The 16,229-nt window shown below is 41.0% G+C and overlaps 1 long non-coding RNA gene across 2 annotated transcripts in view; it reads right to left on the reverse strand.

The window, feature by feature from the left end:
* The window catches only part of LOC147031188 (uncharacterized), a 109,551-nt gene that overhangs the window by 3,717 nt on the left and 89,605 nt on the right, over positions 1-16,229 (reverse strand). The window contains exon 4 of one of the 2 annotated variants that reach the window (XR_015056717.1): positions 323-650. The exons of the other annotated variant lie outside the window; for it this stretch is intronic. This is a non-coding gene — a long non-coding RNA (uncharacterized LOC147031188). Of the gene's footprint in view, positions 1-322; positions 651-16,229 lie in introns of those variants that run through there. 2 annotated transcript variants of the gene reach the window in all.

Below are 16,229 nucleotides of genomic sequence, written 5' to 3' on the forward strand. Positions count from 1 at the left end.
CGAGTTCCAGTGTCCAACCTTATAATTATGCCGTTTAACTCGAGGTCACATGGTTTCCTGAACGGGGAGCACGCCCTCGGCAAAGCACCAATCTTATCTTGATTAGATCTTAATTAGGGCGGCCAAGCATTTTAACCGCTGGTGCGTGCCGACTACTACAGGTCAATTTGTGTGGTAATTACCTCCCAGTCTATCGAGGTTCAGACTATGCTGGATCAGTGTAAGGAAAGAACAAGTACGGACAGGTTGGAACGTCAACAAAGCAATTTATTAATAAGAAAATAAATAAATAAAAAGAACTTTTTATTTCCTTGTGGTAAAGATAAGTTAATTAAAATCAATCAAAATAATTGCAAGCAAATAAATAATTAATCAGGCACTGATAGAAAAAGACACAAAGAGCGGATGCTTATCTTGGATTGACTCACTTAACAATTAAACACAGACAAGGGTACCCAGCAGATCATTCAGGGGGGAAGAGGAATCGTCTCGCTCACCAAACAGAAGTCGTACTTCAAATAAAAACGTCCTCAAATGTGTGAGCTTGCCTTGTCCGTTGCCAGCGCCCAGCCTTTCCGTGTACCCACTCGCGTACAGGCTTGAATGCCAATCGACGTCACCCCCAAGAATCAGGCACGCCAAGAGCAGGACTAAAGGAGAAGGAGCATTAACGGTTCGAGCATCACCCACTGCCAGGAGCCACCAGGAGCCACAACCGACGGACAGCTGTTAGGAGCTGTGAGGCATTGCGAAGTGCTGAGGTGCTGTGAGATGCTGAGGCTGTCACCAACTTACTGGTGCTGACTGACGAGAAAAGCCTTCTACTGACACCGACTCGCTGACTGGTAAAATCGTCTGACTGTTACCGACTCACTAATGCCAACTGACTCACAAACTGACTCGTCGACTGATCCACCAAGGATGGACCTCTCGTCCTCTTTTTATAGGCGGCCCTTCTGGACGAACACAGACTCCAGCCAAATCCACCCCGCCCCATTAGTGAATCGTTGCTGTGACGACCCGCCTGTCCCGCAATCACTCCTGGCCCACAACGCCATGCCTATGGTGCTAGACGAATGTCAGAAAGCAGCCATTTGTCAGAATTACCGAGCGAAAACGTGAAGCGCTCATAAAACATCAACAACAATTATCACCTCAATGTTCAGCCGGATATGAAAAAGAGCCAGTTAGCGTCCATAGAGCTGCTGAACGGTGTGTCAAACGTCGATGGAAAAAAGGCGGGTGTCGGCGTCCGTTGGGCTAACGCTATCTCACGTGCGTGAATGTGTCTGTCGTAAAGAAAAAAGGAGCTTTTCATAAGAGAGGGAATCTATTCTTTACCCTTCTCAACGCATCACATTTAGAACCCCACCAGCCATGGGGATGGGTCTATCCTGGACATGCATTTAGGGAAATAACTATCTGAGGACCCGGATGTTTGCATGCATTCGGCGGATCGGATTCTGAAATCCGTAACAATATATATATATATATATATATATATATATATATATATATATATATATATATATATATAATTGCATCATTTTTGGTACTAAATATATTAACAACCAACGTTGTCCAGGTGTTTTTGGAACACTGTACATACAAGCTTTTTGATGCCTCAGGTCCGTAATTTAAATTTGAATTGGTGTCAAGCCAGTGACCAATTGCAAGTTCATAAGATGACAATCAACTATATTCTCCACAATGCTGCACCCCTTCGATGTTGTTTTATCTGCAGCCTGCGGCTGCTGGTTGGTTGCATCTTGTGGAAGCACAGCTGTGTCGCTGGTGCAGTGCCCCCTGTTACCAGTAAGCTGATACTCATTTTGCAGGCCTCAGAAGGATGAGGGAGCCGAGTCAACCCACCTGGTGTTATTTCAACGGTCGGGGCAGGGGCTCATTCTCAAGACACTAAAATTCTTCACCGTTAAGCCAACACCAGCATTACCTCTTAGATCATAACACTACACATTTTAATAACTCGTATTTACATTTAATAATAATAATAATAATAATAATAATAATAATAATAAAAACCATGTCACCATTCGGTATTTACATATAGAACTAGCTCATTGGTATTTACATGTAGAACTCGGTCACCAGGAGATCCTCATTGGGAACCAGCTAACCAGGGGAGGCAGCATTTTTGTTGAACCAGGCCAGTGATACCCTTACAGATCTGGAGCTTGAATTTTCCAGATGCTCGAGAATTTCCTGCACGCAGTGTGCGGCCGGTCCACCCATTTGTTGCACAAGGGGCATCGTTTAATGTCCGCACGCAGTAATTATGATTGCTTTGATGTTTATAGGATGCCATATGTCACATAAAGATCTTCTTTTTATCGATTTAGAAATAATTTTGTTGAGCACGAACAGCGAGCAATAACGGTTCACTAGCCTTGTGGGATGGCAAAGCACCTTGTTACGAGTTCACACTTTGCGGCTTGAACACGTAGAGGGTACAGGCCGGCGCACCCTAAACGGGCCCTAAAATCTTCTTGTGTGCCCAACAATGGCTCACAACAACGGAGTGCTTACGGAATGAAGAATCACTGACGTTTTGGAACACTCTTCTCTAAGCGTGTTTCAGGTGATGTTGAAGTGTAATTTGATTGAAGACGTGACTTCACTTACGATGCTTTGGCGTTTCCAGTCTGCGTACAGGTGTGGTACCGCAGGTGGGACAACAGCATTCCCTATGAACATGTGGAAAGCATCTTTAGAAATGAATTTTGATAATCCCTTCAATCGAGTGTGCTGAGGAATGTTACATCCTAACAATGATATTCATAAATTGCAGGGAATATTTCAGATGATACCCAGTTTACGTCAGTGTACGTAGTTAGGTGAACAAATATTATGGATTAACGTCACACTTACATCTGCCCTGATGTTAACGGAGCAGATACGTGTGATGTTTCAGTTGTGGGGAAGATTTTGAACACTTAATTATGGATCGGTTGGGAACCAGATAGATCAATATAAACCTAAAAGGAGGGGGGGGTCGGAGTTCTAATTACATCTAGACTTACAGAACGTGAGGGCTTGTGGATTGACTGGTAGAGTAATTTAACTGGATTAGTCATAGGAAACTCATAGTGGTTGTGAGTGGAACGATGTTTTGTTTGGAGGATGTAAGTAGTGGGATACCTAAGGCATCGGGACTAGGTCAATGATTATTCATGATTTCCATCAATGATTTAAACTGGGGTGAACATTCGGGTTTTTCCAAACTTGCAGATATAGGGACAAAGCTTCAAGGTAAGGTAGATAACAGAGAGGGTGGTAATCAAATTAAGGAAAGTCTAGATACTTTAATAGATCGGGCTTTTGGTCGATGAAGTTTAACTTAAACAAGCCAAAGGTGCTGGGAATGGGTAAGGAAAATGAAAGTAGAGATTGCATGATACAAGGGACACTCTTAGAGTGTGTCACACAGAAGAAGGATCTGGGGGGTGGCTTTCGGTATGGGGGTTAAGTAGATGGCACAGTGCCAGGTAGTTACAGGTAAAACTAAAAGAAGGTGATTAGGAGAGGATATGATTGAGATGTTTAAGAGAAGGAAAGGTGTGGACAACATAAGTGTAGAACAGCTTTTCAACAGTAATAGGCAGTGATACCCAGACATACCATTGTAAATCCTTGTATACCTCCTTGTAACTATGCTCATTTCATTAAATGATAATAAATAACCCAATCAATTTCAGTATCTTCGTAGCGCAGTGTTAAAGAACATCGGGGGAATTATTTGATCTGCAGTTTGAGTTTACCTAAGCTCCACGGGACGACAACCGCTTGACAAACTTGTTTAAAGTCAATGTGATGAAGTCCGAGGACATCATTGATTCTTGTTGTTCTGCACCTGAGTTCTAGAAATTGTTACTTGACAAACTCTTTTGTCCATTTTCTGCCTCGGTGTGCACACGATGGCCTCACATTCTTATCTGGGTCTTATCAGTGCCGGAATGGATGAGTGTGCTGTCAGGCCAACAAACGGGATTTTCAGGAACACTTTTAAAATTGATTTCAATCCGCTGGTAAATGAAACAAAAATAAGAAAAATTAGAAATCATTGGTTACATCGTTCGTCCTTCCAGGTGTGTTCGTATCTAGATTATAAGAGAGCCGTTTGTCTGTGTGTCCGTGTATGCGTCGCCATTTTTCTCAGAGATGGCTGAACGGATCTTCGTCAAACTTTCAGAGGTTCATCAATGAGCACCGGCGAGTGTTTTAGGCGAAAAGCAATATTTTGAAGAAAAAAAAGGTTGGATTTTTTTTTTGAATTTTTGTTTTTTTAAAATTGAGCTATTGCACCTAAGCCTTTGTATCGATGTTAAAGATGGTATTAAATGATCCCCGACCCATTCCTTCGTTGGTGTAGGGAAGTATTTCGACCCCCACAAAATGTAGACCCGACAACACCCAGGACATTTGCTAGTAATCTATACTGTATTTAAAAGGGAGCAGAGTTTCTCCGTCCGCATCGCTTTATTCCAAGGAGATTTTGCCGTCGTACAGTAATACGAATGGTGCCATTGTACAGGTAATAATGTCTTCACTTGGAACAAAATTTTTTTTACTTTAATCACAAACTTGCATGTTTTAAAAGCTCATGTTTCTGCGATTGAGGATGAAAAAGCGGGACCTGGAGCTTTAACGCAGCGGTTCCACCGATAAGATTTATTATTCTATCACAGCAGGCGCCCTTTATATGGACATGGGAGGAGTACACAAAAAGAAACCTTGTATCACGTAATCCGTCCACACCATCCAAATCCGTCCGCAACTTTTTGAGATGTCGTGCTATATATCGGTTGAGCCCTATCTCTTAATGGTGAAGAATCACTAAAAAAAAATTCTTGGATCCGGATCCAGATTCAGATCTTCACCAAAATTGGATCATTCTTACTTGTCACAAACGCAATATGTCCACCAAGCTTCATTCGAATCCGTCCACTACTTTTTGAGTTATCCTGCACACAAACAAACAGACAGAGAGGGGTGAAAACATAACCTCCTTCACCTTCTGTGGCAGAGGTAAACTTATTTTCCATGAGCCACGCTATAAACAAGGTGTATGTACATCCTGTAGTGTAGTCGTATGCAAAAACATATCTTCCACCAGGCACATTATAACCGAGCTGCACGACTTGTTCCACCATCCCGCTATGAAGATGCTTCACCACATCTATTGGGAGTTGCTGAGGATGTTTCCCTTCTGCGCAAGTTGCACAATTAAAATGTAAAATGTTAGCATGGACCCTTGCATAAGTAATTGAAACGCTTCACGGAATCTATCGTGAGCTGAGCTGCCGAAGATGTCTGCCAGGCAGCTCTCAATCATGGAGCTCTTCCGCCCTGGTCCATCCACCTCAGGAGCACCAGCACCCTTGCCTGCTTATCCTGCAATCCCCTTCGGTGAGTGACTCATCAGGATTCTTACCTGTTTCAACATCCTCACCTGCATTCCTTTCGGTGCATGACTCATCACCCTCACCTGGGTGGTCTTCAGACGACTCCATTGAGTTCACTGAATTTTAAATGATCATCATTTGAAAGGTTGCATGGGTTTGTGCAAATAATTATTTGAAATGGTACCTCCTGCTGTTGTTGTTTTTTACTTCTGCGGTACGTTTTGTTTATCACTTTTAAAAAACTGTTAATCACAGTCCTTCAATAAACATTGGAAACGATATCTGGTGTTGTTTTCTTTTTATTTGTAAACATTTTTTTAATGAAACTAATCATGTGCATTTGCGGTTGAAAAGATTTTAAAATTTTAAAAGTTTCCCCGATGAACCAGAGACCGCCGGGAACCTATCTCCCTTTTCCCCATTGAAACAATGCGCGAGATTTGTGGCTTTGCCATTCACTGATTCACCATTCGCGGCATTTTTCATAAATCAGGAACTGCCAGGAACCTATCTCCCTTTTTCCCATTGAAACAATGCCTCACTATTCGCGGCATTTTCCAGGAATGTTTCCCACGAATAGCGGGATCCGACAGTACTTATCAAACCTATATATATATATATATGAAGATAGATGGAAGGAGCACACTGCCAACAACAACCGCAGCCATGGCAACAACAATTACCTGTTATAAAAGATCTTTTTCCAGGTGTGTTATTTAATTTTACATCCTCATTAACACTCATAGATACACATGCAAAATGTTTGTGAAGTACAACATGCTGCCTTTTTATTAAACCAATCAGCGAAGCGATGGGAGGCACGCCTAGTATCACATAAACGAAGACCTTATGCTCAGCCATTTAATAAAACCTTAACGCTCATTTTGCGTGCACCTGTGGGCAGCTGTTTCCCAACATGCGTGAGTCGAAACCCTCATCAATGTCATTCATTTCCAAATCAAAACCACTTTTGAGATTAAATCCTTCAATTCATCACACCACCGAGGCTGTACGAGGTTATCTCATGTCCCCACTCCACCATTTCATCCATTCTCTTCGTCCATGCCTTTTGAGAGGGTTCAAACGTTGACCATTTTGTTCACCTGCATCCACCGGGTGTCACCTGTCTGAAAATGCATGATCTCCTTCGGTCATACAAACTATATTTCATCTTACCATCTTCATAGGTCTTCTTATTGGTCATTGTTTTTTTGTCCCTTGGATCTATTCCAGTAATTCTTTGGTCCAATGAGAGGGAAGTTGCTCATTACCAATGAGTCAGAATAATCTCAGATATAATTTTTGAACTGTATTTTATTTACATGCATGGAGCAGATGATGTTGATGAACAATTGACGTCACTGCTGCATTGGATTCCAGTTTTCGTAATCGGTAAACAAACCAAGTGTTTAACTTTGTTTGACCTCGAGTACATATCTACACCCAGGGATGGAAATCTTTGTCATGTTGTCCTTGTCTTGAACCTTTTTCACATTTCCATCAGACATGGTCCTTTGTGCTAAAATCAAATGCTCCATTGCAATATTGATGATCCTCATGACGGAGTCATGAGCTTAGCCACACAATTTATTCAATTTATTTGCCTTTTGGTTGAGTGGGGGAAAAGCGACGACAGTTTCAATACTTCCGCAGGTACTTCGTACGTATTAGGTCTCAGTGAGGTACGAAAGAGGTTAAAACTAAAGAGGTCGAATTTTTTTTTACATTGTCAAACGACGTGGCAAATAAAAGGGTTAATTATGCTTGGGTGGGACATCCAGTGAACCTTTTGGGATTTCACAATCCTGTGTTTGCGGACATAATTACCGAGCATTCCACATGCACAAACAGGTGGATGAACGCACCTGCATTCCTGAACTGCACAAACTATCGCACACACACACACACACACACACACACACACACACACACACACACACACACACACACACACACACACACACACACACACACACACACACACACACACACACATTGTCAACTACAGTTTGTGTTTAAATCTTTACCCACAGGGAATGACAACGACGATGATAATGAACACTTATTGCCTTGTCTTTGCTCCTTTGTCTTTCTGTTTGTGCATTTGTTTTTATCTTTGTATGCGACCCCCGACCCCAACCATCCACACTTATTTCCTTCATGAACATCTCAATGTTTGATATCACCTGAAACACGGAACAAGTGGTGATCGGTAAGTCTGTGGCCGCATACATACAGAAATTAAAGACAAACCAAATTGCGTTATCATTTGTACCTTTTTCACACAATTTCAACTGTTAGACTGTCTATTTGTGTGTTTCCTCCTTCATCCCAGTTTATACTTTTGTAGATTTTACAGTGAAAACTTAAATCGTCACAAGTTTGTGAAAATTCACACACACACACACACACACACACACACACACACACACACACACACACACACACACACACACACACACACACACACACACACACACACACACACACACACACACACACACACACACACACACACGGTGTTTCATAAAAATCGCAACCCAAAGTTGTTTTTCTACCTTTTTAATTTCCCGTTGAAACAACATGAAACGTACACAGAAGAATCTTTGTAATATGTAGAATAACATATCACTGTATGTGTGTATATCTATATGCATTTGTGTATATATGTATATATGTATATATACTGTATGTGTGTGTGTGTATATATGTATATATATACTGAATGTGTCTATATATTTTTTCTATATATATATATATATATATATATATATATATATATATATATATATATATATATACTGTTTGTGTGTGCATATTTATATGGTGTATATATAATAATATATATATATATATATATAATAATATATATATATATATATATATATATAATAATATATATATATATATATATTATCATTTTTGGCCCTATCTATCAATTTCAGAAATTCGGCCTGTGTTGACCTTTTCACTTTAACATAATTGGTCGTTGAATTCATTGATGTGAGATGCAAGTCCTGTTCCAAATTAAATTCAATCAGATGAAAATTGAGGATTTTAGAAAGTGCACCTAAGTTGTTGACCTTTGGACTATGTTGACTTTTTGGCCTAAATTGACCTCCAAAATTATCGGGGGTTGAATTCAGTGACCTGATGTGCAAATGCTCTTCAAATTTTAAGTTAATCGGATTAAAATTGAGGATTCTAGAAATTCCGCCAATGTTGCTCTTTTGGCCTATGTTGACCTCAAAAATAATGGGTGTTTGAATTCCGTGAGCTGATATGCAAATCCTGTTCAAATTCCATTCGAATCTGTAACTTTTTGAAAATTGAGTAGTTCATCGAAACATGGCACTGACTGGCTTTGAAGCCAAAACCAGGAATACTCACTAATTCAGTGTTATCCAGCGCAGCTAGCTATCCTACATATTAGATGATATTTGTGAATGTAATGAAAATTGACAATTTTAGAAATTTGAAAAAGTTGTTGACCTTTGGCATATGATGACCTTTTGACCTCAAAAATAAATATGATTCTCCTGGACCACCAATTCTACCATTTGGTGAAGTTTCGTGAAGATCGCTTTGAATTTGAGACCTGGAGACGATTGAAGATGAGCGGACGAACAAACAAACGGAAGCGATCAATATACTTTTCGAGAAAAATTTTTTTTTGCCACGAAGCAAACAGATAGACAGACAAACGGACCCAAATGCAATTTCAGAGGGTTACAAAGTACACGTCATGCTTAGCACAATACTTGCAAAAACCACCCTCCTCCCCCCGAAAAAAGGTTGCCGTGGATACATCAAATTGTCCATTTCATAAGGATTAAAATTGACGATTTTCATGAAAGCTCAGGCCAATCAGATGAAAATTGACGATTTTTCAGATGATATTTGATGATTTTAGAAGTTTGACCATGAAATGACCTTTGACCCTTTGACCTCAAAAATAGTTGCTTTCCTAATTCAATATAAATTGCTTATACACCAGCTATGCACTCGCTGTTTAAATTTCAACTTGATAGGATGAAAATTGATGATTTTACAAGCTTGATGTTGAGTTAAACTTTGAGATTTTGGACCAAAAGAGTTGGTTTCCAAATTTAGTGACATTAACATGAAAATCCTGTTCAACTGTCAAGTCAATCGGATGAAAAATAACGATTTTAGAAATTTGACCAAGATTTTATGTACGAGTACACCAGCTATACAATTTCATGAATAAGTACACCAGCTCTCCAGTTTTATCTACAAGTACATCAGCTATCCAATTTTATGTTCGAGTACATCAGCTATCCGATTTTATGACCAAGTCCACCAGCTATCCAATTTTTTTTTCGAGTACACCAGCTATCCGATGTTTAGCCACCAGTCCCACACCCCTCTGATTGGTTGGTCCAGTGGTTGTGCACTTGTCTTTGATCTATCTCGTCTGATTAAATTCCGCACACGAGTATAAACTGTCAGATTCGTGGTTTGTTGGCAAGACATCACAAGGTGTGCCATCCCTTGCATGGACATGAAGCCGGGTGTCCCATTCACCGGCATTAGTTTGTGGACGTTGAAGACCCCCACGGTGTTCTTCATGTTGTCGGTGAGTTATCGCCGTTACCATGAACAAATTACAAATCCCCCCCTGCTGGGACTGTGGGTAGCAAAGGATGCGGTGCTTTGGAAGTTCCTTGAGACAAGGTTACACTGCTTGATATCCCAGTGTGTTGTTCACGTCTAGGCAGACGTTTCTCCACCATAAACAAACTGACCAGGTAATTCACATGTTACCCGTGATGGTTTTCTTGGGATATGAAGGGCAACCAATTATTGAAATTGATAACATAACATATGGCCCTCCATCCTTGATGTCATTCAAGCTGTACCACGATGAAACATCGATCCACAGCTCTCTCTAATAGTTCACATCCAGAGTCCGAAGTCTCATCTCTCAACACTAACACCATTTTATGCCAAATCAAACCTTGACTTTTCCCATGAGACAAGACACTTCATAACTACATGACGTCATTTGCTTTGTACCAAAGACAAAACTAGTTAGCAATCCCAGAAATGACAGAACATATTTTATGTTCGATCATATCGTGCTGGAGCCCAATTACACAAGCCTCATGAGTCCACCCAAAGCAGCAAATGAAGGCAAGACTTGTGCAATTTGATGGTCCCTAATGAGGTTGGGAGTTTAATCCCATAGCGAGAATTTCGATCTGTGGAGAGAGTTCAAAACTTCTAATAGTCGGCCTCGTGAGCTAGTACCCTGAAGGATATCATATGGGATGTAAACACGTCTTGAATGAAAGACTCAACACTATGCGTAGCCATTCCTCTATCCAGGTACCACCTATTCCAGTATAAGAAATTCCAACATCGCACTTTTTCCAAATATAGAGTTCATGGAGCACCTTACCCTGTGCATATGAAATAAAATGCTGTCATATTTTATCCAAGTACAGCTAAACGGAAGGGCTTTGAAAGTGACGAAAAGGCAATTTGTGTTCAACACTGTTGAATTATATAATTCAATTGAAATAAATTAAAGATTTTAAGGGTTGTAGGAAAACAAATCCAGAAGTTTACCGCTGTTGATGCACAGCATCTTTCAAACCATCCTATTTAAAACGTTGCATTTGTTCTTCATACCTGTTGTTTGTGTCCTTTATGACGTCCTTGAAAACAGAAAGTTTCCTGTTTGGAATGATTTTCAATTTTGTTTGATTGCCAGACAGGCAAACAGTCTAAAAATTCTTACTCCTCTCTATGCATGCACGATCGGAACAAATTCAGAGCCAAAGTAATGCTAAACTACAGGTTCGTTTTCCGATTCGTGTTCAAAATATAACATTCAATTTAAACTAAGTTGTTCCACGATCATGAACTCACGTTTGTTGACAGAAGTGAACCAATTGCTTTACCCAGTTTTTCGCTTTGCATGCACAAGGTAAATACCTCTGATATATTCGCTGCATCTATTTTAACGACTGTCAAACCTATATTGTCAATGAACATATCCAGGTGAATGTAGACATCCGGCTTTAAAATGTTTGATTTTTTTTTCCCCCAACGAACAGCGTTCTTCGTGATACAACACCAAACCTATGCGGCGCCAATGTGGCAGTCAACAGTCGGATAGATTTTTTTTTCACCTTTCAGGGATCACAAGCAGAATTGGACAATGTTGAAAAAGACTAGAGAACAGACATCCAATTGTCCCTCTTTTCACAGACGTTTTGGACTTTTTACTTTTGAAAAACGTTTGAGAACCTTTGAGAAACTTTTGAAAACTCTTCACAAACTCTTTAGTAATTAATGGAGAATTTTTTAAAGAAACTTTTCACAAACTCTGAGAAACTTAGGAGAGACTTTGAGAAACTTTTTGAAAAACTTTTGATGAATTGAGTAGGATTTATTTTTGGAAACTATTGAGAATTTTTTGAGAAACTCTCTGAGAAACTTTTTTTGAGAAACTTTTGACAAACTGAGAATCTTTTGAGAGACTTTGTGAAACTTTTTGAGAAACATTTGAGGAATTGAGTAGGGTTTATTTTTTAGAAACTATTGAGAATTTTTGAGAAACTCTCTGAGAAACTTTTTTGAAAAACTTTTGACAAACTCTGAGAAACTTTTAAGAGACTTTGAGAAACTTTTTGAGAAACTTTTGAGGAATGTAGGGTTTCTTTTTAGAAACTATTGAGAATTATTGAGAAACTCTGAGAAACGTTTTTTTTTTAAACTTTTGACAAACTCGAAGAAACTTTTGAGAGGCTTTTGACGGATTGAGTAGGGTTTATTTTTTTTTAGAAACTATTGAGAAATTTTTGAGAAACTCTCTGAGAAACTTTATTTTGAGAAACTTTTGACAAACTCTGAGAAACTTTTGAGAGACTTTGTGAAACTTTTTGAGAAACATTTGAGGAATTAAGTAGGGTTTATTATTTTACAAATTATTGAGAATTTTTGGGAAACTCTCTGAGAAACCTTTTTTGAAAAACTTTTGACAAACTGAGAAACTTTTGAGAGACTTTGTGAAACTTTTTGAGAAACTTTTGACGAATTTAGGAGGGTTTATTTTTTAGAAACTATTGAGAAGTTTTTGAGAAAGTCTGAGAAACTCTTTTTGAGAAACTTTTGAGAGACTTTGTGAAACTTTTTGAGAAACATTTGAGGAATTGAATAGGGTTTCTTTTTTCGAAACTATTGAGAAGTTTTTTTTAGAAACTGAGAAATCTTTTGACAAACTGAGTACTGCTTGGCAAAACAAAAATATTTATTTCGAATAACAGATCAATAAGTACTTGAGTGCATGTCAGTGAGAAATTGTATTTTTGAAAGGGTTTCAACAGAAATATGTGATGCAACAAATCCCCCCCTCCAACCCACACAAACTTTATGAAGATTTTTTTTTACTTCTCCAACCTGAAAGTTTAAATGTAAACGAGAATGAACCCCCCATTGTGCCTCCTTCATGAAAACAACTATATTCACTCTCCCCTGACCACAACCCTGCTTCTTAATCTTGACCTCCCATCCACTCGACTTTCTAAACTATTCCATTACACCCTGCAGTCCTGTACCATGTCTTCCAAGGAGAATGGTGACAAACTGTACATTCATGGTAGAATTTTTATTGGGTATGTTCTATAATTGCTGAGGCACGTGACCGGGCTAGGTCAACAACCGACCGCTCAATTGGTATTGATGAAGACGTGGCTGAAGCCTTGTCTGATGCAGAGGCAGATACCAGGGAGGGGCACAGGTAGAATTCGGTGTCGAAAGGTGTGAGGAACAAATTGATTTGGTGACTTGAGATGGGGCCCATGCACGGACAGAGATGTGGAGGGTGTGCGTGTCAGTGAGATGGACATAGAGACATAGATGGTCATGGTGGTGTGCTGGTGGACACAGATACGGAGGCTTGGATGTGACGGGTGAAGGCAGAGCAAGAAACGACGATGTGGTGGTGGACGATGCAGGAATTGCTCAATCGTTGACGCTGTTTTCAGAAAGAGGCCATTACAACACAGAGAGGATGGCCGTAAACACAGAGGGGATGGCCGTGAACAAGTAGGGAGAGGCCGTTGACACTGAGGGAATGGCTGTGAAGTAACACGTAGGTACTGGCCGTTAACATGGAGGGAGAAGCCATGAACACGTAGGGAGTAGGGAGAATCCGGGAAGGAGAGGCCAAAAACACATGGAAGTGCCTGGCTGTTAATACGTAGAGAATGGCCGTTAAGACTAGTGAGGCTTTTTTTGGCATGTAGGTAATGTCTGCTAACACAGAAGGAGTGGCTGTTAACACATTGGGATTTGCTGTTAACTCGAGGGATTGTCTGTTAACACGTAAAGAGAGACCGTTCACACGTTGGTAATGACTGCTAATATGGATGGAGAGGCTGTTAACACATAGGTAATGGCCATTGACATGGAGGGAGAGGCCGTGAACACATAGGTAATGGCCGTTAACACGTAGGTAATAGCTGTTAACATGTCAGTTGAGGCCGTTCACATGATGGTAATGGCTGTTAATATGGAGGGAGAGGCCATTAACACGCAGGTAATGGCCGTTAACACGTTGGTAATAGCTGTTAACATGTCAGGTGAGGCCGTTCACACGATGGTAATGGCTGTTAATATTGAGGGAGAGGCCGTTAACACATAGGTAATGGCCGTTAACATGGAGGGAGAGGCTGTTATCATGGAGGGAATGGTCGTTAACATGTAGAGAATGCCTGATAACACAGAGGGGTGCCCATTATCATGGAGGTAGGGGCATTAACACGGAGGGGTGACCATTGGCATGGAGGGAGAGGCTGTTAACACAGAGGGAGTGTCCGTTAACATGGAGGATAATTCGGCCAGGATCAGGAGCCACCAAGCCTCAGCTAAGGAGATGTATTTTACTACGAGGTATTTATGCTGTCGCTGGTTGTTAATTAGTTCATTGATTTATTACTTTTCTCTTTTGAGATTCGTTTGAAGTGCTGCGGGCTGTTCAGGGATATTTCGGTTTGGGGGGGGGGAGTTGGGTTCATCCTGGGGGTCTCAGCCATCGCTAGCTGAGACCCCCACAATTTGTGTTAATTTCATTGTACGAAGGGACCATGACACACTTAACTCGAAGGACACTCAGTAGAGCGCATACCTCCGCCCAGATCCGGATTCGGATCTTCACTAAAATCTAATCAATTCATCCATGTCACACACCCAACCTGTCCACCAAGTTTCTCCGAATCCATCCATAACTTTTTAAGATATCCTGCATACAATCAAACAAAACAAAGAAAGATGTCATGCAGAACACGATACTTATGGAATCCCGAAAATAAATTTTAACCTTAAAAACAACTGATGGTTGGAATCAATGACCAAATATGCAAATCCTGTTCAAATTTCAGGTAAATCGGAGGGAAATTGACGATTTTAGAAATTAAGCCTATGTTGACCTTTTGACCTCAATATAATTGGTGGAGGAATTCAATGACGAAATATGCAAATCCTCTTCAAATTGCAAGTCAATTCGATTTAAATTGACGATTTTAGAATTTAGGCCGATGTTGAGCTTTTGACCTCAAAAATGATTGGTGGTTGAATTCAGTGACCTCGTATGTAAATTCTGTTGAAATATAAAGTCGACCGGATGAAAATTGACAATTCTAGAAATAGACCGAAGTTGTTGACCTTTGACCTCTGTTGACCTTTTGACCTTTTAACCTCACAATCAATGTGCTTCTTGCTTGCTTATGACCAACTCAACCATTTGGTGATGTTTCGTGAAGATTGGTGTAAAATGTCACTTGGAGGCGATTGACATGCAGGAATAAATCAGATAAACAGACAAACAAACAGACAGAATCACAGACCACACAAACCAATTTATGTACTTCCAAATCATTGATTTCACAAGAGAGTGGGGAGAGAGGAGAGAGGTGAGGGAGAGGAGAAAGGGAAGAGAGAGGAGGGAGAGGAGAGAGAGAGGAGGGAGAGGAGAGAGAGGAGGGAGAAGAGAGAGGAGTGAGAGGAGAGAGAGAGGAGGGAGAAGAAATGGAGGAGAGAGAGAGGAGGGAGAGGAGAGAGAGGAGGGAGAAGAGAGAGGAGTGAGAGGAGAGAGAGAGAGGAGGGAGAAGAAATGGAGGAGAGAGAGGAGAAGAGGAGGGAGAGGAGAAAGGGGAGAGAGAGGAGGGAGAGGAGAGAAAGGGGAGAGAGAGGAGGGAGAGGGAGAGGAGGAAGAGCAGAGAGAGGAGGGAGAGGAGAGAGAGAGGAGGGAGAGGAGAGAGAGAGGAGGGAGAGGAGAAAGAGGAGGGAGAGAAGAGATCGAGGAGAGAGAGAGAAGAGAACGAGGAGAGAGAGAGAAGAGATCGAGGAGAGAGAGAGAGGAGGGAGAGGAGAAAGAGGAGGGAGAGGAGAAAGAGGAGGGAGAGGAGAGAGAGGAGGGAGGAGGGAGAGGAGAGAGAGGAGTGAGAGGGGAGAGAGAGGAGGGAGGAGAGAGAGGAGAGAGAGAGGAGGGAGAAGAAATGGAGGAGAGAGAGGAGAAGAGGAGGGAGAGGAGAAAGGGGAGAGAGAGGAGGGAGAGGAGAGAAAGGGGAGAGAGAGGAGGGAGAGGGAGAGGAGGAAGAGCAGAGAGAGGAGGGAGAGGAGAGAGAGAGGAGGGAGAGGAGAGAGAGAGGAGGGAGAGGAGAAAGAGGAGGGAGAGAAGAGATCGAGGAGAGAGAGAGAAGAGATCGAGGAGAGAGAGAGAAGAGATCGAGGAGAGAGAGAGAGGAGGGAGAGGAGAAAGAGGAGGGAGAGGAG

Source organism: Eptatretus burgeri, chromosome 3 (assembly GCF_056783735.1).
Source record: "Eptatretus burgeri isolate ZD-2024b chromosome 3, Ebu_testis_v1, whole genome shotgun sequence".
Taxonomy (NCBI): Eukaryota; Metazoa; Chordata; class Myxini; order Myxiniformes; family Myxinidae; genus Eptatretus; species Eptatretus burgeri.